We start from the raw sequence: 24,969 nt of genomic DNA, 5'->3' as shown, positions 1-24,969 counted from the left end.
CATTTTTCTCCTCTTCTTTGCCTCACTTTGAATGTCTTTCAGTGTAAATCTTGTGTTTAATATCTTACCTTTTTTAGGCAGGCATTGGTTCCAATTCATCTCATTACAGTGCAATGAAATCCAACTCGCAGAGATCTAAAACATGGTTTGGGTATGTGATCCATCACAGTAAACATGCCTGGCTTTATTTTTTTGTTGAAGTTATGTGATGGTGGTGATGCAGCTGCCAGCAGAAACAGCAGGTAAACCAAACAACAATCTAACATCTTAGATTTTGACTTGGCAAAGTGGGGTACTGTTAGTGATTTGTGGCTAACGCAGGAATGGAGCCTCCCTCATGCCTTTTTCTCTCCCAGAGAATGTTATTGGTATTACAGATGTTATCGATTGCGTTAGATGCAAGCGTTTACCTTGTTTTTTCCTCTGTTCCTTCTTATAAACTGCTCCCCTAGCTTGCTGCTACATCAAGTGGTGTTTTCTGAATTGTCATTGTTTAAAAGAAAAGGTTTTAGGGCATTTTTATAGTATTTATATTTATATTTAAGTTATTGTCGAGTCAAAGAATAGCAATATGTTTTTATGTATTAAAACGCCTTAGCATTATAGCTGTTTGTGGCTCCAGACAATTGCCCACTTTGTCTAATGTAAGAGTGTAACTCTGTGGCTGCCAAACATATACAAGAAACCAAAATCACATTGTCCTTATTACAACATCTACTTTTGTGTGTGTGCTGGTTTTTATTTTCCAATAAAACTGACCATGGATTGAATCCTTTTTGGCAGCTAAATATCAATTTAGGATGTTCAACATGGAGAATTCTTCATATACGAAAACATTCCCTTCCTCCAAAATTGCAGCAACACATGCAGCTTTGACAAAAATGTCAAATAAGATGCCATTTGAATTTTGTTGCCTTCTGAAAATGACTAGAACCAAAGGCTATCTGGAACATAAGAAAACAATCTAAAGACACAACATCCCTCTACAAAAACAGATTAAAAAAGAAATCCTTGGAATCAGTGGTGGTTATGGAACACAGCAACATCCCTATACAGTTGTCAGATTCATCTGTGATCTGGATTAAACAATTTCCAAATTATGTTTTCTAGACTTAAAATATTGTCACATAAATGTACAAGCCAGACAATCTAAGTTCACAAGACTGACTTGGTGAGGCTGAAATTCATCGTAAGACCAAACATCAAAGTCTATCTTAATGATTGTTCAAGAAGTGTTTTCAGATGCATGAGTTTACTGATTCTGTCTAATAACTACAGGAAGGACGACTGGCAGATGAATTCAAAGAGGATGTGATGCCTTCCCACTGCCTGAAGGTTCCTGTAGTTCACAGCAGATCCACCAGGAGGAAGTGTTGATTTACGTTTAGCAGCACCTGGACTCTGAGGTGAAAGCAGCAGGTAATTGCTCTGAGATATTCTCACATGTGCTCCAGTGTTTGTGTGTCACTGTGGAAGGGGGGAGCTTCCTGTTCTTTTTGCCTCCTTGATGGAGATTTATCTATTCTGCGCCACATGTTCGCACAATTGATGTGACATCTCTGAGACGGTGGATCACGGCCTGTTTGGCACCTGCGTATAATCTTCATTTAGACGCTCTGTCTAGTAGTTCTGAGACATAACTTGGTTTGTTGGATTCACAGCTCCTCCTCATTCATACAAATAGACGTGCACTGATAGGCAGGTAGATGCACATGTGTGTGTGTGAGTGAGTGAGTGAGTGAGTGAGTGAGTGAGTGAGTGAGTGAGTGAGTGAGAGAGTGTGTGAGTGAGTGAGCGAGCAAATGAGTGAATGACAGCAGGTCCTTGCTTTTTTTCCTCATTTCCTCCTCTGTCTTCTCACTTTTTCACTTTCCTTCCCCTTCACTCCCTTTCTGTGTTTGCCTATCCCCTGTGTGTCCATGCAGGCAGATGAGTGTGTATTCCTGACTGTGTGTGTGTGTGTGTGTGTGTGTGTGTGTGTTCAGAGATAGAAAAGAGAAAGAGGAAGGCTTGTGAAACCTCAGAGTTCCTGTGGTTGCAGCCCTCCTTCCTCCAGCTCCCTACAGACAGCTCTGGATCTGACACTTAAATAAATATGAAAGTGCCCTATTTTTTCTCTTTCTGTCTGAGGATTCACACACTCCTCACAAGCAGCGACACAGAGGCAACAGCAGAGGGGAGGTTTTCTCTCATCCATTTCTTTATACTGAGCACATTAGAGCCTGTGGAAAAAGATGGAGTGCCACAATCACACTCAAGTTGTTTAATTAGCAGTACCTGAAAGGATAATGCTGGTGATATTTTATATTTTTCTCACCCTCAACAAATCCCATGGAAAGCCCAAAACTGACAATAAATTGATCCTAACAATAATTATTGCCTAATAGAGCTTATTCCTCTGTTGTCCGAAAGCTATTAAATAACATCATTGAGCCACATCATTGCACTCACAATGTCCTGCAGCTGTATATTCTCACTAGGACATGAATTGTGTATTAATCTGCCATTAAAAATAGTCCCTAAAAAAAGAAAAAGCACAGTTTACTCATTTGCTTAAAACTACAGTACGCTGTTATTGGAATTTACTTATTTGCTTCTTAAAAAGTTTAAGTATATGTTTGAGACTCATTTTAATATATTAATGTCTTCAGTTAGATGGACTGATGCAAAGTTGCAATATTGTAAACTAATATTTTATGTGTTATTTTTTATCTCTGTTTTTATTGAAAGAGTATTTATTTCCTATGCTCTGGTAATTAGCATCGATTGATTAAGTAAGGATTACTGTAATACAGGCTCATCCTTCTTCACCTTTAGAAGTTTGAAACAAATGTTTTTGTTTTTATTCTTTCTCTCTCTTCTTTTCTCTTTTTTGAGTACCCCTCAAACCCCTTCTCAGCTTTTTTCAGCTACTATTTCAGATCACATGCATATTGTACTACTAAGTGTAAACTGCAACAACTGAAGTAAACGAATGAACATGGGGGAAAAAAAATTAAAACAAATTAATCAAATTTGAGAAGAAAAAAATCACTGGTTGCTCACAATTCCTTTTTGACACCAAGGAAATATCCTGTGATGAGAGGCCACAGTTAGACACTAATGAAGCGAAGTCTGTGAGCTACATCAGGCAGTCAATTTGAGTCTGGTAATTCACATGATGTTTTTCTCACTACAACATAAATCCAAAGAGCTCTGCTCACTCTTTTCCTGCCGCGCACTTCACACCACTCACCTGAAAGCCACACTGTCACTTGCTGCCTTTGCTGCTGCTGTTCATATACAGTTGCACTTCAAAAGCCGCACCTCCACCCCAGCGTCTACACATAGGCTCTGAGTATTGTCATCACTCCTCACTCCCTGCTGTGCTGAGCTTGATGCTTCTGTGTTGGCAATGCTGTACATATTCTGCAATTGCATAATAATCTCTTCCATGTGAGGTGTCTGATTGAATTTCATTTTAAAGGATCAAAAGTCAAAAAGTTTGGGAACCACTGCTTTAATAAAAACACTAACTGTTGGCCTGAGAAATACATGAATGAGTGTACACTGTGTACACAGTCCTAATAGCAATGCACTGAGGGCTGTAGTGGGAAACAAGGTTTTGTGTGCGTGTGTGTGCATGTGTGCGTGCGTGCAATGATGATTATGAGTGAGCAAAAAGAGAGAGACAGAAAGAGAGAGGGAGAGAGCGAGAAGCGTCTTGATTAATCATGATTGACTCATTCAGAGCCCACTCGTCTTTTCCCCATCGCTCCCTCGCTCCCTCTCTCCTTTATGGCTTGATTACGGAGATGTACTCTATCTCTCATTGCCTCCCCTCCTTCATCCCTCACTCTTTTTCTCCATCTTTTCTCTCTCTCCACCCCCCCCCCCCAACCCCCACCCCGCAACCCCCGCTGCGCTGGTTTATTCATCCATCCCCAGGAAAGGAGGCTGTCAATCTCCGTCTGCCGCCTCTCCATCCTCTAACCCGCCGCACATCCCTTCACCCATCCCTACATCCATCCATCTACCTCTCCTATCCATCACTGACACTCTTTTTCCTCTTTCTTTCCTCTTTCTCTCTTTCTGTCTCACTCATTCCTGCCACTTTGAGACTCATATATATACATTTTCTCTCTTTCTCTGTTCAAAGGCTTCCTCTATTTATCTTCATCCCCTTTTTTCTTGTTTTTTTCCCTCTTCTGATTTCAGAGTTATCTGTCGTTTCCTGCGTGTGTCTGTCAGGCACACTCACAGGAATGGAAAAAAGCAAATACACAAATTTTACTTCCTATTCTTGCCGGCACTCTCTCTCTCTCGCTCTCTCTCTCTGTGTCTGTGTGTCTCTCTCCCTCTCTCTCGGCCTCAGCTGGAGGAGCAGTCAGTTTTGACACAGTCCTGTCTAATACAGATGCTTCCAGAGATGCACCATGGGAAATCGTCTCTTGGCCTGCTTTTCTAATCTTGTCTTCTCTCTGTGCAGTTCCCCATTGCGCGCACACACACACACACACACACACACACACACACACACACACACACACACACACACACACACACAAACACTCGTGTGTTTGTGTGGCATGTGCATGTGTGTTAAGTGTGCACAAGTTTGCATGTTTGTGTGTGCATGTGTGAAACTGTATCTAAATACTGTATCTAAATGTCTGTGTGTGGGCATGCAGATACCGTGAGTGTGTGTGTGTGTGTGTGTGTGTGTGTGTGTGTGTGTGTGCGTGTGCGTGCGTGCGTGTGCGTGCAGCAGCTGGTTTTCTCCAGCAGCAGGAAACAGAAAGAGAGATGAGAACTATTCAAACTTTAATGGAGTCATATAAGATACAAACAACCCCTCTCTCTCTTCTTCACCCACTCTGTCTGTCTGTCCTTTCTCCTTCACTGACCTTCCTCATCTCCCTCTGTCTCTCTTTCTCGTCCTCTCTCTGATATTTTCATCTTTTTTTAATTTTGCTCTAACCTTATGCCTCTCCTCTCTCTGTTCTCTCCTGTGTTTCCTTTCCACCGTTCTCCTTGCTCATTTTCTATTCTCTTCATCAACTCACCCCATTTCTCTCACTCCTCCTTTTTAGTTTTGTCTTTCATCTCCTATCCCATCTTCATGTTTGACTCATAACCACTTGCTCGCCTTATCCCTATTACTCAGTCTATTTCTGTCACTCAGTTCTGTCTGAGTCTCTCTTGTTTTACAGCCTAATGACTTTGCTTTCAACCAATGCCTCATCATTTCATCTTCTTTCTTTCTGTCTTTCTTTCCTGGACAATGATTCAGAAATTTTTTCGCTGATGGAATTACCAGCACTTTCTGCCCTCTTACCAATTGCTGTCTAAGACCCCTTGAGCAAAGCATGTGAAGGAAGAGTTTGAGGCATTTTGAGGGATACACTTGCTTGTTTTCTTACTGAGAGATGAGAAGATTGATACCACTGTCATGCTTGTGCTTTAAATATGGAGCTGGAGCCAGGAAAATGTTTAGCCAGTGTAGTGTAGCTTACCGTAAATATGGAAAACAGCAGGGAACAGCTAACCTGGCTCTCCTCAAAGTTCAAAAATAAACCAGCACCTCTACAGCAGATTTTTAGTTTTGGTGACTATACAGGTAGTACCAAAACTTTATTAAACTCACAATGACAAGGCTTTAGGAGAAATAACAAATTGTTCCATTACGAAACTCCTTTAAAACCATTTAAAGCGAATATGCTAAGCTAGGCTAAATGCTTCCATACACCAGGTCCACTGGGTGCACTCCAGTACAGTGTGGGGAATATGATCCTTTGCTTTCTTGCTGAGAGTTAGATGAAAAGATCGATACCACTCCTATGTCTGCACAGTACATATAAAGCTAGAGCTAGCTAGCTTAGCATGAAGACTGGAAATGGGGAGACAGCTAGCCTGCCTCTCAAAGTTAACAAAACAACCGACAGCTCTAACGCTCACTAATTAACATGTAACAGTTATTAACAAACAATATAAAACATATTTAGTGGTGAGACTGGCTTTTTTCCCCCCTGTTCCCTCTCTTAATGCTACGCTACGCTACGCTAACTAGCTGCCGGTAATGTTCAGACTTGAAAGTGGTGTCAATCTTCTCATCCATCTTGTAAACAAACACAGTTTACATTTAGTGTTTCTCACCAAAACACATTGTATGCATCTTTGAGGCCTGACAAACTTGTCGATTGTGTGTCTGCCTTATTCATCAAACATTTACAAAGCTGATATTTGACACCTTACATCTGCATTTAACCAGATATAGTCTTGTCTTTCCTTCCTTTGCTATTCCTTTAACCCCAGCAGACCATGTATGGATGCTTTGAAGTTATTTTTCTTGGTTTAGCAACAGCAAAACAAATTTCCTTTGCAATCCCAGGTCTTCTTTTTTCTTCCTATTTGATTTTCTTCTGTGATTTTTTTTTTTTCCCTCTCCTCTCTCTCTCTCTCTCTTCCTCTCTCCCTCTCTCCCTCTGTCTCTATAGTCTCTCTACCCTCACTGGTAATGTTGTTCAGTGTAGAGCCCTCCCTTGTGTGGTTAGTGGGCTGTTACCCAGCTGCCTCTGATACTTCCTGCCTGTCACTTCCAATCCTGGTGACAACACGCCTAAAACACACACACAACAACACACACACACACACACACACACACACGCACCCTCGCCTTGTCTTTTACTGACACACCATCGTTTGGGAACGTTATTTAGTTGCCTGTCCAACAGATATGCATAAACACACACTAATGTTTTTCATACACATACTTGCAAAAATCATGTGTGTATCACAATACACACAAATGCACTCGCAGACATTCAAAGACACACACACACAGCTGCATATGCACACATGCAGGAAAACACACACTCATGGGTGAACACACACTGGCAGTCATACATGTATGTATATGAGGATATGAAGTTTCAAGAACATATGCACTCACAATAACACACACACACACACACACACACACACAAACACTACTGGCACACAGCAGTGGAGTAGACTCCCCATCGCTGAAAGCCAAATTCATTTAGCAAGTGCCCTCACTCTCTCTCTCCTCTCTCTCGCTCTCCAGCTCTATTTGCAGCCTGCCTCACTGCTCCTCCTCCTCCTCCTCCTCTACGTCTCCTGGCTGCCAGAAGAGAAACCAGGTCTTCTCTTTCTCTTCCTCTATCCTCTGTCTTCCTCTCTTTTTCATCTTTTTTCTTCTTCCTTTGCATTTGTCCGTAACTCCCTCTCTGTCTCTGTTTTTCAGTCTTGTCTGCAGTCTTTCTCGTGCCTGTATTTCTCACAGTTTTTATGGAACAATTCATGTTCAAACAGATTTAATGTACAGGCTACAACCACATGGGCTGTATGTTTATACTGAGATGTCAGCTGCATGTTGCGATCTTTATCTGCGGATGGAGTTTGCTCACTTGTCATGGGGATTTATTTACTTAGGTTACAGTACATGATGACCACTTAGAAAGACCATGAGATGTGGTTGAAAGCTTCATAAACAAGTTAGTAAGTGGACCCTGAGTTTTTATTTTTGTCTAGGTAAACAAATGTATTTGTAGTCACAATACATATAGTCACATATCTGTTGTACATATAGTGACATGTAATTTATTATCCATTTTTAATAATAAGGACAAACTTATAATTAATTTGTTGCCTTAAAGGTTCCATAAACGATTGTCAGTTCCACTAAATGTCACACTAGACCACCAACATCTCTTGCTCCACAGCAACGCTGGCAGCAAGCTAACTAGCGATAGCAGCATTTAATGAACAAATTCAAAATACCGGTAACAGCAAGTTAGCTAACGTTATCATGCTTACTCTAGCTGGTCACTAATGAAAACAGAAATATAACATTATGCACCCATCAAGTTACTTACGCATCAAGGAGAGGAAAAGCCAATTCCAAGTCCGAGGCCCTGGAGCCCTTTAGCAGCTCGTAGTAGGATGACAGGCACACAGAGAGGGCGCCAGTTAAGACACTGACAGAGCCGTTAAAAACTAAAAACGTTATGGATGTTTTGAAGGTCCACCGGCCAACCAAGATTTCGGCCTGTAGTCCCCATGGTCAGTCCGCCTGTGTTCTGGTCTTATCTGCTTCTTTGTCGGAGGCCTTTTTTTGCAGGAAAACGTGGTTTCTTCACTGGAGGAAATTCTGTAAGGTTGCTTTCACTTGAATGCTGCGCACTGCACTGTGTGGGTGGTCTCATTGTTTTTATAAACATAGTGTGGAACAGAGCTATTACTCCACGATGTCTTTACGTAGAAAATAGATGTTTGCTGCTATATTATTGTTTAAAATCATGTTTAGGGAACATACAAGTCTCTGTTACCCCTTTTCCACCAGCTCGAGGGCCAGTTCTGAGCCGGTGCCTAATCTCATACCAATTCTTCGCATTTCAACAGCCAAAGAACCGGCTCTCGGCCAGGAAAAGTGAGCGGCAGCAACACTTTGCTGGTCTAGAACAAAGAACTGCTTACAACAGGGGCTGAGGGCGGGATTATCATGATTGACAAGACCAACTAAAACTTTGTGCCAAAAAAAAAACAGTGCTAGCTTAGCATCTATTCCGCGTAATCCAAAGAAGAATTAAAACCAGAGGCCTCAGAATGGAAAAATACTTGTAAAGAAAAAATTTGCACAAAATTCTGGTGCGACCAGGCCTTTAAATTTTGCATTTACAGATTAATCAAGTTGGACAACAAATCTCATAACGTTAAGAATAAACTACAGGCTTAATGCCGGTTGTTCAGTGTGCTCAATTGGTCAAAGGTAATCATTTTAAAACAATACCTAAACAATGATATTGGGGAAAACAATCCAGTATAGAGGAGGCAGATACCCATATCTCCCCTGACAGTAGCCTCAGTACAACAGAACACAATTCAGTTACATGCATTTTGAATAAAAGGCCTTACTGCTATAAAGAACAAGGTGACAAGATTCCTCTCACCTGTTCTCTGTCTGCTGTTGTAAGATGCTTTGTGAAACATAGCAAGTACACCAAAATGCTATACCAAAGTAACTCCCAGATCCAACTGAAAATCACATATTGCTACTGCTATCTAACATTTCTAAACATGTCAATTAGAGAATATATAGTATATATTTATTTAACGCTTGTTGTAAACCTACAATTACATTTTTTATGCTTCAGATACAAGTGTTCCTAAATTGGTATCTGTGCCTTTTCAATCTTCACACTCCTTTCTTTCACTCGCTCTCTATTTTTCCTCCAATAACTTTATTCCTGCTGGGTTTATTCCAGACCACGCACTGTTAGGAGAAGGGTTTATTTTCTTTGGGGCCCTGCAAGGCTGAAAGGGACTCGCTGTTGATGGGCCAAGTTGGCAGCTCCAAACTGAAGATTAATAACCAGAGATCACTGCAGCTCTTTAGACTTTGCATTAACCTGATCAAGGAGCTTTAACCAGCTAAAACAGTGTACATTTTTAATTCACGTCTACAACTGTCATTAAAGGATTGATTTTTGCATTAGCATCTTTCATTGATTCTTTTTTACCTTACTTTTATGTATCATAGCCTTTTGCATTGCTGGTATATTCCTTGCCTTGTTTTCTCTCCTTCTGTTGTCGGTTTTGTTTTTATTCCTTTTTAAGTGTTTTGAACCTATAATGCTACTACAGCTACTACTACAACTAACTCCTTAGCCTTGGTTAATCGTTCTCTCCAGCACCAGTAGCACATAATCCGCAATATCAAGCTATAAACTTTGGAGGAAAAACAAACTGGGGAATAAGAACACATAAGAAAGGAAAAACTGAGAAAAATTGCAGCTAAAAAACAGATTGGACAAAAATGACCTGGTATATTCGCACTGACAGGTCTCGAGATCATACTGAAGTGTTGTTTCCATGTATAATATGTGTTGACAGTTCATGGGTTCATGACCGGGCCTGTCCAGTCTATCACTCCAACCTCACACCAGGGGCCTACCTATATCCCATGGCTGTGTCTGGTTGGCCCTGTTGTTTCTGGAAAGCACTTTCACCATGATCCTCATCACTAATTCATCCGCTTACGACCTCCATCCATCAGCGCTAGCTCAAGTATGAAAACACCTCAGGCTATCTCACTACAATAGTGGCCTGGCTTCCTCCTCGTGCCATGAAATCCACTCAGCTTCTTTTCTTTTTCTCAGATATACCTAAAAAAAAACCTTCTCCCTATCCCACTTTGACTTTTTTCTTCAATTTCTCTTCTGCCACATCTCGGTTTTATGTGTTTCTGCCTCTTGCTTTTGTTTTCTGCCTTATATTCTGTTTAAACTGTTCTTTTGCCCCTTACTTTTGTCCGGCTCTCTGCTTTCCATTTCTAGCAGTGTTTATCTGTGCTCACCCCTAAAAGCAAACATTACAGTGAGTGCCAATGACAAGATAATGGTCTGCTTGTAGTTAGTCTCTTAAACACATTAATGCTAATGTTAGATTCTCTCGGCCCCTCTGTGCGCTTCACAAATGTGTTGCTGCCAACACGTACTTCAGAATTGTAATTTTGTTGGTTTTCTATTTTTTTCTTTTGTTGTTCATCCCAGCTCTGCTCCACATGGATCAAGTCTGAACTACTGCTCATACAGTGGAAGCTATTAAGTCATGTTTTGATTTTTTACACCTCTTTTTACCTAAGGAATTATTATTTGGGCTGTTCTCTGAAAGAGTTTTTTTTTTCTCCAGCAATGGTCTGTGGGAACCATTCAAAGTGTTTTGTATGACTTCATAAATACATGGCTGTCAGGCTATAAAATGTTAGATTTGCTCAATTGCTGGAATGCCGATTCGTTGGTGATACAAGTGTTTTCAGCTGTCATCTGTGATATTCTACCCAGTCTTTCGCTAGCCCACATCTCAACAGTTGAAAATCCATTTGTCTCTGTCCACATTGGTTTTTATCCATGCTACAACTGGGGTTTATAAATATTTCAACAACTATTGGATAGATTGCCATGAAATTCTGTGCAAACATTCATGGTGCTCAGAGGATCAATCATTTTGGTGATTCTCTGACTTTTCTTTTAGCACCACCATGGCCTTGTTCAGACCTGGCCTTAACATCCATCTTGGATGATCCAAGAAAACTTTTGAGAGCCGATCACTCAGACCACATTCAGAAGTGGTCTGAGCCACATGTGGCCACATTCTTTTAGCAGTGCGAACATAAATTTGTCCTGGCCACATTGAAGGACCGTCTACTCTACTGACATCTTCTGCCACAGTTTCATAAAAAATGAAATATTTTACTATTTCAAATGGCTAAAACCTTATTTCATTGTGGAGCTGTGCATAGCGCTTTGATTCACTCAGCGACATTTTGCCGCTCCCTCACTCTCTCACAAACACATTAGCAACAGCCCGTCTATATTATAGGCAGACTGGCTATAAACAGCAATGTAAATTTGCATATAGAGCTGGGAAGTGAGATCAAATCACAGGTGGTCACTCGAGATGCATGTGGACATGCACTGTAATGCCATGTGTGAACTGATGTACTTAGAGCTGTCCACTTGTGATCGGATCACTTGAGACGTATGTTGATGGCAAGTCTGAACAGGACCTGTTTGGCGTTTCTGGTTTTGAGTGAGATGTCTTGGAATGTGGAAAAGGAATTTATGTCACCTTCAGGATGAATTTTAACAACTCTGGTGATTGTTCAAGTGCCATCATCATATCTGCAGATTCTCAGAAAACTTCTGCTGTTAAAAGTAAGAGTTTCATTGTTTCTATGGACGTTTATGTGTGATGGACATCAAAGATAATTTTATCATTGGAAGGTGTAAGACACACTGAATCTAAAAATATGTGCATCATGTCAGTGTGTTCAGATTTGACTAATTTCTGACAGAAACTGCTGCAGTCGGGCGCTGAGGATTTTAAAGTAGCCTGCCCTCCATGAGCTGTCTGTCACTGCCACTGAGCACTTACGGACCGTGTTGATAAGCAGCCAAATCAGCGGGCCACACTACAGTAACTAACTTCCTGTAGTTTTCAGAACACATGCCCCTTTCACCTCGCACAGTATCTGTACCTCATGTCTCTCCTTCCACACCTCCCTTACAGTTTTACAGTTACCACCGTAATGGTTCAACAAACCCAAATTGTAACAACCTGTCCAAATCAGTTTTTACCCGCCCAAATGTGGAAAACTGCCAAATCTTGCAGCACTGGTGGCAGGGGTTAGTGTATGGAACAAATAGACAGTCAACTAGCCACAACCACTAAAAACACAAATATTCAATAAACAATGTCAGTAGATTGCTTTTTGAAAATTTACCACCCTTGAGATGTATATCTTGAGGATTTTTTTTTTGTGATTTTTCTTTATTACAATTACTGTTTGGTTTGATATGGTCTGAAGTTTTTTAGAAGAAGTTTCAGATTGATCTTTTGATGAAGCCAACAGGGAAGGAAATGTGTAAACACTAGGGCTGTTTGAGCTGCAAAGCTTCAGTGAGGGTTACCAGGGAATATTCATAGTCTGTCACATGGTCATGTGTCACTGTCCCAGTGTCAGTGCTGATAATGTTGAAGATGAGAGATGTGATACACAAAACTATCATTAAGATTAAATGTCCTCGTCTGAGAAGTAATAATAAATAATGTTGAATGATGATGGATTAGTATTTGGGCTATTCTGTATTTTGAGGTAATGCATACTGTATACAGTATTATTGTAATAATAATAATAAGAAACGCAGCATTCAGATACTAAATTGGACATCGATCACCATGGCAACCAGGCATTCACTTCAGCCCAAGTAAACACAAGCCCGCACCACATATTTTTAAATCCATGATAAACTAAATCTAAACCACTTTCTGCAGCCTGTCATGTTTGATAAACTTTTGAAACCCATAGTTTCAATGTGAGACTTAAACAGAAAGCTATAATTTATATAGTGGTTGTATGCCCGCATAGCCAGCTTTTTCTGGTTACCTGTGCAATGTAATGTTAAGGACTGCATGTGGGTGGCTATTAGAATAAACCGTTTCTCCTCAGTGAATCCTCTGTCAGCTGAATTACTCAGTTGTCAGTTGTAAATATAGCAAGCTTTAGACAGATGGGATAAAGATGGAAAGCTACATTTTTTAGGAAGTGCTCAAATTGGGCTCTTGGTCTGTGTAAATGTCTGCCTCCTTCGAATCTGCGTTTCTGCTTGTCTTTTCCTCCTTTCTCTCCCTCGACAGTCTGTTCTTACCTTCTCAACAGCACTTCATCCCCCTTGCCAACTCTCTTCCTCTTGTCCTTTCTCCCTGACTTTTCCTCCCTTCCTACCTCACTTATTCACTTCCTTTTTCACACAGTCTTCGCCCCCACCATCCGACCAGTCCTCCTACCCTTCCACCCTGCAATCTCTTCCTCCCTTCCTTTCTCTTTACTCCTTTCCCTCTGTCCCTCCCTCCTTCCTTCCTCTCTCTCCCTGCAGACAGCCATATGAAGCTCTGTAAATGGCATGGTGCTGTGTGGTTGTGATGTGGTCTGACTGTGGTCTGTTTGCACTGCCACTGCGGTTCATTCTGCTTACCAGCCTGCTGCTTCACCCCGTCTGGACCCGGCTGGCTGGCTGGCTGGCTGGCCGGCTGGATGGTTGACTGACTGCTGCGTAATTGAGGCGGTAGAGCAAATACACACACACACACACACACACACACACACACACACACACATTTACACGCTACCTCAAGCCTGTCATAAACTATCCTTGTGTGTCACTGAAGACGCAGACCAGCCATCAGCGTCCCGTTGCTGCTCTGTTCCCCGCTTAATGCTCCCTGTTGTCTCAATACTCTGTCAATACCACCAAGCACCATTTATCATCCCATAATTGCAACCTGCAGAAAGCTGGTCAGCGATAAAGCTGAAAATGATTAACGTGATGACTCATGCTACTTTATGTGTTAGTCCAGCTGATGGGAACTGTGATATATTTGCAAGAGGGAGAGGGTGTAGTCTGTGTCTGCACGTGTGTAAGAGTGTGTGTTTAGCTGTGTGTAGCTATTAGACGGGTAGATCTGCATACAGTAGAGTGGTTAATGAGCAAAGGGAAAGGAGATGATAAGGAAAAGGAGGCAGGAGGAGTGGGAGAATATAATCAGAAATATCCAGAAACAAAGAAAGTCAAAGTGTGAGTAAGAGGTTTTGGGTAAGGGTGGGGTTAAGGTAATAAAGTAATGTTTTTGTGCTTAAATGTGTGTTTGTTCATGTGCGTTTCACCTTCTGCGAGGAGGCAAGAGAGAGAAACCGAGTCAGACAGGGAGCAGACAGAGAGGCAGAGAGGAAGAGGGAGCAGGAGGAGGGGTGCTGCCAGAGGGGGAATGTTGGAACATAGAGCATGCTGTGTTGATTTGATTAAATTCAGTTCTGTTCTATTTGCAGTAGGCCTAGTTACTCAGCTATATTTGTACAGCGCTGTCTGCTGAGTTTTAACAACACCGACACAGATCTTCAGGAGAACGGGAGGCCTGGGATTAGACTCTGAAAAACACTTCTAAAAAGGATACACCAAGTTTTTTGGGGAGATTAGCCCCGTTTGTCAGTTTTATGGTTTATCCATTGCTACTGATACCAAATTAATACACGTGTCCCCGGTTTGCTCCTGTGCTCGGTGCTAACACTTTAACATAGACTATGTAGTAAGAATAGGCGACTAACAATATCACAAATTGAAAAAATAAGGATGTGAAACCGTGCAAAATATAAATGCTCAGCAACTCTGTGAACACTAAGAGACCCGTTAAACTTACACAAAGTCATATAACACATTAGTTTGAAATACCAAGGACTACTCCTTCATCCATATAGGCGATAAGAGTGGTGGTGATCGTGTATGGCTAAACATCACTGAGCAAAAGATGAATATGTTGCTGCTCTTCTGAAATAGGGGGAAAACTACTAAAAGGTAACAACTGCCTTCTAGCACTCCACATTATTTATGCTGAAGTGTTAGTGTGGAGCATATGATCCTCCAAGGACACACTGGTGTTTTGGATGTCTGTGGTTGTGTTATGAGTTATATTGACACACATGACAATCCAAACCAAAATCATGAAATCACATCATCTTGAATCAAGCTGAGCTTATGAATTCCCATGCTAATCCTGCGGTCGCTAGGAATGCAGACAAGCACTCTCTCTGAGATGTAGAATCAACATTGACCGGTATAAATTGATGTATGCCTTATAAATAACTGGACTACTAATAACTGGAATAATTTATGTAGTTTACATGAACCCTGCTCTACTTGCTAACACTGAAAAGTCAAAGGACAACTTTTTCCCATGTCTGATTGGCTATATGGCAGCTCACTTTGATAGGTACTGTAGGTGTGTATGTGTGTTAGTTCACTGGTCTTATTCTGTTGGAACATACTCAGTTGGTTGACCCACTGTTACAGCAGCAATCCAGACTGCTTTGGGTTGTTTTTAGCTGATCCTCGATGTAGAATACTGCCAGTAAAATCCGCGTGTAAAGGGATGAAGATCTGGTGTGCTAAATCTCTACTTGCCAATGTGGCATTCAAATATTCAAATCAAATCATAGTCTGTGTAAATATTTTTGTGTTGTTTTTCATCTATATCACACACATCTATAGTGTGATATAACACAAGCTTCTCTGTCCTCTTCTCCTTTCCCTCACCTGCCCACTATCTGTCGCATCCTCTTGTTTCTGCTCATCACAGCTGTTCACCCAGCTGCACCTCCTCTGTAATTCACCCCAGTATTTAAAGAGAGCAAGTTCACTGTCTCTACCAAATTCTTTATTGCTGTAGTAAGGGTTTGAATTATAGGGGAGATTGGGGGGGGCCCCCAATTAAGACTTGGACCCCCCCGAAAGAGGTAAAAACAACAGTTTATATATCCTTCTTGTATTACGCTACATTTACCATATTAATGCTTGAAATAACACCCCTGAAGTAGCCCGTACCATTTCTACCATTTCCATTAGGTAAATGTAAATAGCAGTAGCTAAGTATCTAGCTCGTTTAATACACTTTATTTCTTACCTGCAGAGTTTCTGAATCACAGTTTAGCTAACTAAGGTTAGCTAGCTGAAAGCTAGTGTGTGTGTTGGATTGTCAAAAGGGTTCACTATAACTGAGACAAATTAGTTCATACAATGTGTTGTCTAACCATGTCTAAAGGTTCAAGGTTGTTTGAAGGTGATGCAAAAAGGCTGCTGTCTTAGCCTCCTTCTGGCTACGTCACCTTCTTGATCTTTATTCCAGGACAGGCCTTTGTTGTTTTGACAAAATTAATTTGTACAATTAGTAATCGGGACAGACACTTTCAGACAGTCTCTCCTCATAGGCATTCATTGTATACTATAGACCAGTGGTCCCCAAACTAAGGCCCGCGGGCCGGATACGGCCCGCCCCCACATTTGTCCCGGCCCCCTGAACTATTATTATTTATTTCATTAATAGTGTTATTATTTATTTCCTGACTTTTTTTTCTGTGAAGAACCCGGAAAGGGTTATTTGGTTATGTGTGGCTTTCTAGAAAACAATACATTTTTACATTTAGGCACCCCTGCGATCGTCACACTTTTTCTGTTACAAACTGAACCCGGCCCCCCATCAGAGAAGGGAAAAGTTATGTGGCCCTCACAGGAAAAAGTTTGGGGACCCCTGCTATAGACAGTCTGACAAGCACTTCCTTGAGCATGATGCAGCCTATGATGGTCAGCATGAGGAAGCTATGGTTGGTCCGTTGTGTGTGTGTGGCCGTTTGGAACAGCTATGAACACTTTCCCTTTACAGACATGATTGGATGATACATAGTATAAACTGGTTCATTTCAAGAATACTGAACCCTTTAGACAATGTTACAAGCTCTTCATTGGACGCACACTGAGGCCATCAGAGCCGCTCACCAACCTGGTGCCCAAAAACAGGAGGCAGAACAGGAGGCTGAAAAAGGCTCTAAGAGCTGAAAATCTAGGACATATTAGCTGTTAATGATGCGAGCCAGTCAGTATGTGTGTATTACACAATATCGCTCTTACTCTGCAACTTCATGACAAACTACAACAAACATTTAGCAGATGCAGGCAGAGAGAACAGTAATGCAGCAATGTGGCTGCTTGTGGTCTGAATGCTCAATGTTGCCAGTGAAATCATTGACGCCTTAATAGGACCAAATGCTTCCTCAAGAGTTCAATAAGCAAATATTTCCTGAAAACAAATCCAATTCCGGCTGTAACAAGTAAGAGATTTGAAAAATATTGCTTTCTAGCGTAATTCAGTTGAGAAAGCTGAAATTAATTTCATTCAGATGAGTGTGGGATTCAGAGCTTCTCAGAATGTGTTTATGAATTTGATGGATGGATGGATGGGGCTCAGTGAATCAGTGTGTTGATGCTGAGTGTATAGCGTTCTGAGTCAATGTCTGGTGACAGCTTGGGAACAGTCAGCCAGCCAGCTCCAGTCCCAAGGGACACTCAGACTAGGTCACACACACACACACACACACACACACACACACACACGCAGACAAACACATACACATAGAGCAGACTGGCTTGATGCTCGCTCAATGTCACTTTGACATTTACTCTCCCAGGGAATGCTGCTGTCACTGAGGACGATGTGTCATAAAATGAAGGCAAAGTTTTTACAGGGTTACTCAGTAGTGTTCACATACAGTAATGTGTAATATGTAACATTTACAAAATGTCTATCCTAACAAGTTATTTAAAGGCTCACTTCACCCAAATATAAGTAGGTCATTTTTCATTTGTAGAGAAAAATCCAGAGTTTACAACTTTTTTAAGATCTGTTAATAGTTTCCCTTTTCAAAATGATGGGTGTGGAACATATTACACAACCGTTTTTAGTCGCATGTCCCATGTCTGCTGCCAGAAACTCATCCGGCACACAGCGTCACTTTCTATCAGAAAACAGAAAAAAAAAAACCCACACACATTAAATAAAAATCTTTAGCACATAAGCACAACTCTCATCCTTTTTATGTCTTATATGTCTCTTTAGACACACTCTTTTATACAGACCTCTCTCATACAATTTCTGTGATGCAGACACACCCAGAAGGTCACACACACACACACACACACACACACACACACACACACACCTACACACACACACACATACACACACACGCACACACACACACACACACACACACACACACACACACACACACACATACACACACACGCACAGTCTCCCTGGCTGACCATGATGTCCCAGCTTCCCGCCAGATGGTGTCATTTGGCCAGACAAGGTTGCTCTGCTCCATGTCTGCAAAAATGTCTATCCTAAAAAGTTATTTAAAGGGTAATTTCACCCAAATTATTTAAAAACAAAAAAAGAAGATTTCCCACTTTCCACAAGTGGTGTCTAGCCATGCAGATATGTTCTGTTTTAAGTGCTGACATTTTGAGGGATCTGCCAGTAACACTCTGCATGAATTTTGTTTGTGATACTGAAAGCTTTGGGAAAGTTACATTTGAAAAAATAAACAGAAATATTCCTCAAACAATCTCACCATTACTATGGTTAATCCACAGACCTCACTGTGGGTAGTTAGCTGAAAACTTTTCACGCACTGATGGATTTCAATTGTCCAGGCCCTAAGACTGAATGCAGAATTCAGTGTTTCCTCTCAATTCTCTGAGACACTTTGACTCCTGCACTTCCTTTCCCCATCCCTCCTTACCTTCTGCATCCCTCTCCTCCAACTACCTCACCCCCCTCCCACATGTTCATGTTCTTTTCACTTCATATCTGTCAGCTCCTGATGATACAATTTTCTCTGTTCATTTTACCCTGTCACAGATACAGTTGCCACAGAAAACAGGAATGTCAGAGCTGAGGTGCGTAATGTGAGGTTAAGTGTGGGCGAATTAAACTCTGCGTGTGTGTGTGTCTATTCTCAGTTCAGGACAGGGTTAATATTGTGGGATGGGGTGTAAAGCCCAGGTGGAAAGCTTTTAGTTTCTCTACTTAATTGACATGACATGACCCTGGCAATGTGCCAAGTTTTGTGTGTGTGTGTGTGTGTGTGTGTGTGTGTGTGTGTGTGTGTGTGTGTGTGTGTGTGTGTGTGTGTGTGTGTGTGTGTGTGTGTGTGTAGTGTAATGTTGTGTGTACCTGTCTGTACGTAGGCAAGTGGTATTATGTGTAAACATTTGCCCGTAGTAACACAGACGTGCAGTATTTCCTGTCTGCGTGTTTACATGTTTGTGCTGCTAATTCTACGGTGCATACATTTCTATATAAAGTGCTTTTATTTGTGTGTGTAAAGGTATGCACATTCACGCTTATGTGCAAAAGTTTGTATGTAGATAATTTACTGCATGTGTGTCTATTTGTGTGCAGACATGCATGACAGGATATATCAAGGCGGTGGGCGACACGAAGTAAAAACAATATCCGATGTCTTTATCTCTACCTCCATTAACTTCAAAGCTGAGCGACAGCAGGGATGTGTGAACATTTCTGCACGTAAAGCAAAATGTTAAGGGGATGTTACATGTGTGCAGGAGCTTCAGAACTGGCTGAAGGTTGAAACATGCTTTTCTACAGAGACCTTTCGCAGAATTCCAATTTAAGAGTGAAATTCAGCTTTTAAGATGCCAGTGATGCATGAGATATAAGGTGTTAGAGCACACAGCAGCAGTTTTTTCTCCTTTTTTAAAGGATAATTTCAGTTTATTTCAACCTGACGTATTTGCTATAAATATGGCTATTGTGGCTCTATGACTCATTCTAACTTGGCATTTATCACTTCCATTGTAGAGATCCGGGGGAAACAAGGACTCGTGCAGAGCAGCATATATCGAGGCAAGCTGCGTAAGCCTCCTACAGCTTCTTCAAGTTGATGATTTATACACAAATCATTACAAATGATTGTCCCTGAATACGACAAATGCACCACCTGGAGCGTCAGTTATGGTCACATTTATGGGAAATACTTGAGGTTGAAATCATTTTTAGTTTAATTTTTTATGAGATGAGGTGTAGTGGCTTGGTTAAAACCCTGATTCTTGATTAGTGTATATGCCATGTATTATTGTAATGCTGATGGTCAGACAGATAGTTTGCAGGTCAGCTGAAAGGTGGTGTGGGACACTGAGCCCCTGTCTGCTGTTTGAAGTTACATTCATGCTTTGACAACAAAGAAAAACAGAAGAGGAAAAATGACATGATCACCACGGGAGTTAAAAAAACCAAAAACTCTTTATTCCAGAACAGCACCAAAACAAGTGAGCAAGAATTTGAGCCTATATTTTCCCAGACAAAACATTATCTTAAAATTGCCTTTTTATATATTCATTACACAAAGAAAACATCCTGCTGATCTGTGCACTGAGAACTAAGATACAGCAAGATAAAGAAGTCAAGAGGACAGACAAATAGATCCAAAGCAAATAGCATTACATTGACTTCTATAAGGTACTGCTGAGCCATATTGCCTTAAACAAACTCAGTCTAAACACACAAAGCTGCTGGGGCTGACTAAAAAAAATAGAAAGTAGTAGAAATAAAGTAGAAATTGGGCTGTAATGAGAACTCAGACTCATATTCAGCTCTGTGTGAGGCTTAGGGTTTGTCATGCCGGTTGCTGCCAGTTTCCATTACCTAGTGCAGAGTCCGAACCCGCTCTACTTGGGTCTGGAGTGCTCAAATGGTCTTGGCACGCTAATGCGTAATACACCTCACTCAACACACACTGTGTTGAAGGAGCAGCCATAGACTAATGTGTGTAATGGAGAGTTGGGATCACTTTGTTGATACACAAAGGAAAGCATGTATACTTTTCTCCCAGCTTCACTCCTCTTTCTCACTATCTTTTACATACATATAAATACGAACAACACACGTGGGGAAAAATGTGTTGCCGCTGTAAACAATGAAATGTCACGAGGGACTGCTCAAAGTCACTGAGCTTCTGCATTATGCAAGAAAAGCATCTCTGACTTCCTCTTCCTTCTTTCTATTTCTGTATCTTCCTCTGTAACTCCTTTGTTTGTTTGCTGATTTTTAGCCATACTAGTGACATGACTCTGTGGATGCCAGTCTGTTGGTCAGTCCACAGCTTTGGTCTAGATGAAACTATCTCAGCAACTACTGGATGGATTGCCATTAAATTTGGACGTTCCTAGTATCAGGATGACTTTGCTGATCCCCTTAGAGCCACAATGAGATTGTGTTTTTTTTGAGGGAAATCTCTTAACATTTGGATGGATTGCCAGAAAATTTGCTGTACAGATTCATGCCCCCTTCAGAATGAAATATAATCACTTTGGTACCTACCTGACTTTCCATATGGAGTCATCATCAGGTCAGATTTTTTTTATTTGTCCAATGCTTTGACCAAATACCTGCAAAACTGACATTCCCGTCATCCTCAGCTGTGCTTTGTGTTAAGTGATAATTAGCAAATGTTAATTATCATATTATGCTAACCACAAGTTCGTGAACATAGTAACATTATACCTGCTTAGAAACCAGCGTGTTAGCACTGTCATTTTGAGGATATTAGCTTGTTGACGATAGCTCAAAGCACCACTGTGCCAAAGAGTGGAATTTTAAAAAAAAAATATTTTTGATAAAAACATGGGCGTTACTATGCATCAGAAATATGGAGTCCACAACTGGAATAATTATAGACTACAGCTAAACTGATAACTTATTGATTTTGCCAATTAATAATTCTACTTACTGTATATGTCATCTAATCCTCTACTTATTCTGGTGACACACTCCAGCTGTGAAAGCGGCTTTGAACATAATGTATCTGCTGTCACTTTCATGTTCTGGATGAAATATAACGCAGCTGAAATCAACTGGCTTCTTTTTGTTCTTTTGTGTTGAAAGATTCTGTTTGAAGTTCAACGTAGAACCAATATGAATGAACTAATCTTTCCTTCTAGTATTTTTGCGAGTTCGGATCGAGACAGGTACACACTGCCTGCAGGAAATGGCCCTAACCACCTTCCCTAAAGTCCAACACCGACATAAGCTTTCACCTTCTCCTGCAAATATTTGGCTTTTAGAAGTTATCAAACTGCCGGCCATATCAATGAAATAAATGACAACCTTAAATAGTGTTAAACACAGACTTGACTACTGTCTGACAAAGTTTAGCTTTAAGCAGATCTGTTGGTGAGAGACAGACTCACACTCGGCACTTCCTGTACATGCTGAACTGTGGCCCGAGTACCAAAGAAAGCCGAGGACATTTACGGGGCAAATTGATCATGTACCAGAGTCACAGTAGAGTCAGTGCTGCTTGTTAGCCTGATTCCCGCTGCCTGTGGACTTTGGATGGATTCGCTGCTGCACATTTTTTAGTTACCACTTGATATCAGCATCATGTCAGTGTGTTCAGCAAACTTGTGGCCTCAAAGGTGCACAACACTCAATACGAAACACGACACAGATAGAGGTTCGCACCTGGTATATACCAAGGGGAAAAAAAAAACACATCCTGGCACTAGTTGAATAAGTCAGTGTATTTATAGTTGTTGGAAATGTACATAACTAACAAATTATTCTTGTGGAAATGTTGTGAAATATTGACTTGACAGTTACATGGATCTAGCAACTTTGTGAGACAAAGAAATCCCCGAGAGGCTGAGGAGAACGTCTCAAAACTCAAAAAGAAAAACAGAGAGAGAAAGTCAAAATAACAAAAAGATGTTTCATTTCTCTATTCTGTATCAGTGCTTCTCTGCATCTAACTCTGACTTTGATTCCATATCTTTCAACACACACACACACGCACACACACACAGAAAACTAGAAGACTCATAGGTCCAGGGTATTGTGTGTGTGTGTGTGTGTGTGTGTGTGTGTGTGTGTGTGTGTGTGTGTGTGTGTGTGTGTGTGTGTGTGTGTGTGTGTGTGTGTGTGTGTGTGTGTGTGTGTGTGTGTGAGAGAGAGTGAGAATATGTGTGCTGTGTTTGCCTGCTCTGTAAGGCCAGTTGAACAACAAGATATCCCCCAGGAATCTCCAAACATGGCATCATGAATTTTTCAATACTGACATCTACCATCTGCACCTTGGCCAACACACACACACACATCAATCCAGCATTCCTCACACGCATACATGCATCTGCTCTCTTTCAGTCCATCTCACCTCTCTCTCTTCCTCTCTGTGTGTTTTTGAACACGCTGCATCTGGTCGCAAGAACCCCTGCCAGTACATTTTACACTTACATAATGCATTCTACTGTCAAAATGTTTAAAAAGAGCGACAGGCAGAGAGAGCAAGAGAAAAAGAGAGAAAATGAAAAGACAAAGTGAGGGATGGATGGAGAGAAAGATATTGATATTCCTGTTTGATTAGTGATATTGATAGAGCAACAAACCATTTTTCCTGTCCAGTGAGGTATATTGAATTCAAGAAAAACCTGGGAGTCAGATGAAGAGTGAGCGCCTGAGAAATCCAGGGTAAGCATTTGATATGCAGGACATATAGAGCAACATGCAGAGATGAAAAACAAAACGCAACGACTCTTTGCTGTGCTGCTGGATAAATGACCAGCTATCTCAAAGTAAAAAGCTGAATGGATTTATTGTGGAAATGATCAAGAAAAGAAAAATACAAAGGCATAAATGAAGTACTACATGAGGCCTCTCTCTCTCACACACACACACACACACACTCACACACACACACACACTACTTCATATACTGAAAGTATGAACTCACTAGGGTTTTGTTTTATGCTGTTGACTTTGAAAATGCAGCACTATTAATGAATGGAAAAGAAAATGTTTGTATGTTTAAAGGATTCACGAATGTGCATGTTTGAGATTGTGTGTGTGTGATATGACACAAAAGCAACTAGTAAATATTGTTGCAGAGATACAAGCACAGAGATAGAGAGAGAGTGAGAGAGAGAGAAAAAAAGGGGGAAAGATGATGATGATGATGGTGAGAATGGAATAGGAGGAGGTATTTTATTCACTGCAGTCGGCCTCAGTCCCAATTAGTCACACAATTGGCTTGTGCCAAACAGGCTGATTATAGCACAGTCTACAGTCTACTACAGCCTGAAGGAACTGTGTATACACACACACACATACACACACACACACGACACATAAAGTATACACATACATACTGTACATACACATGCTTTGTAACTGCTCCTAGAGTAGCTCATATTTTCAGACACACACCCACACAGCAACCTACTCACACATATGTTGTACAGACACATTCATTTATACCATTTATACACACACACGCACACACACACACACAATGTACCAATATACATCACACACAAATACTAATACACAAATAATACACTTATATTTATATACGCCATCGTCACATATTTGCCCAGATTTATACAAAAAACAAACCGTACACAGGCAAACGCACACAAATACAATATATTTATATTTTATACACGAAAGAAAGAAAGAAAGAAAGAAAGGTTCTACGTGCAAGTTCACGGCCTCACATATAGAAAACCGATATACAGTCAAATATATACAGTAGAGACACTTACAGATATAAATTACATAGAAATTCCACTGAGCTAAATTAATTCGTAGATCATAGTGCTCTGGGATACATACGTACCAAACATGGAGTCAACTTTCTCTTATTCTCTCTCTATGTGTCTCTCTTCTTTCACATATGTCAAAACAGGACAGTGACCGACGCTGACTTCATGAAGCTTGGGTGGACACTCATTTCCTCACAACCCTCATCTTGATTAACAGTATGATTGTAACACATTTTCACTGGAATAGTAACCAACCACTTTTTATCCAGGAATTCAGCTTTAATTTGAGGGTGTGATGAACAGTCAATGAATGTTTGTCATTTTTATATAATTTTTTTATTTTCCCGATTTTAGGTTGTACACTGGTGCCTCACCCAGTTAATCACGTACCATTTAGGTTGAGTCCTTCAAATCCAGCCCGGGCCATTTGCTACATGTCCCCTCTCGCTCTGATGCG

The 24,969-nt window shown here is 40.9% G+C and overlaps 1 long non-coding RNA gene across 1 annotated transcript; it reads left to right on the top strand.

Moving 5' to 3' along the window:
* The first annotated feature begins 1,258 nt into the window (after window positions 1-1,258).
* LOC130170760 (uncharacterized) lies at window positions 1,259-24,969 on the top strand. The gene is made up of 3 exons (XR_008828036.1): window positions 1,259-1,419; window positions 24,656-24,728; window positions 24,867-24,969. It is a non-coding gene; the product is annotated as an uncharacterized LOC130170760 (long non-coding RNA).

Source organism: Seriola aureovittata, chromosome 6 (assembly GCF_021018895.1).
Source record: "Seriola aureovittata isolate HTS-2021-v1 ecotype China chromosome 6, ASM2101889v1, whole genome shotgun sequence".
Lineage (NCBI taxonomy): Eukaryota > Metazoa > Chordata > Actinopteri > Carangiformes > Carangidae > Seriola > Seriola aureovittata.
This window is presented reverse-complemented; position numbering and strand designations above follow the sequence as displayed.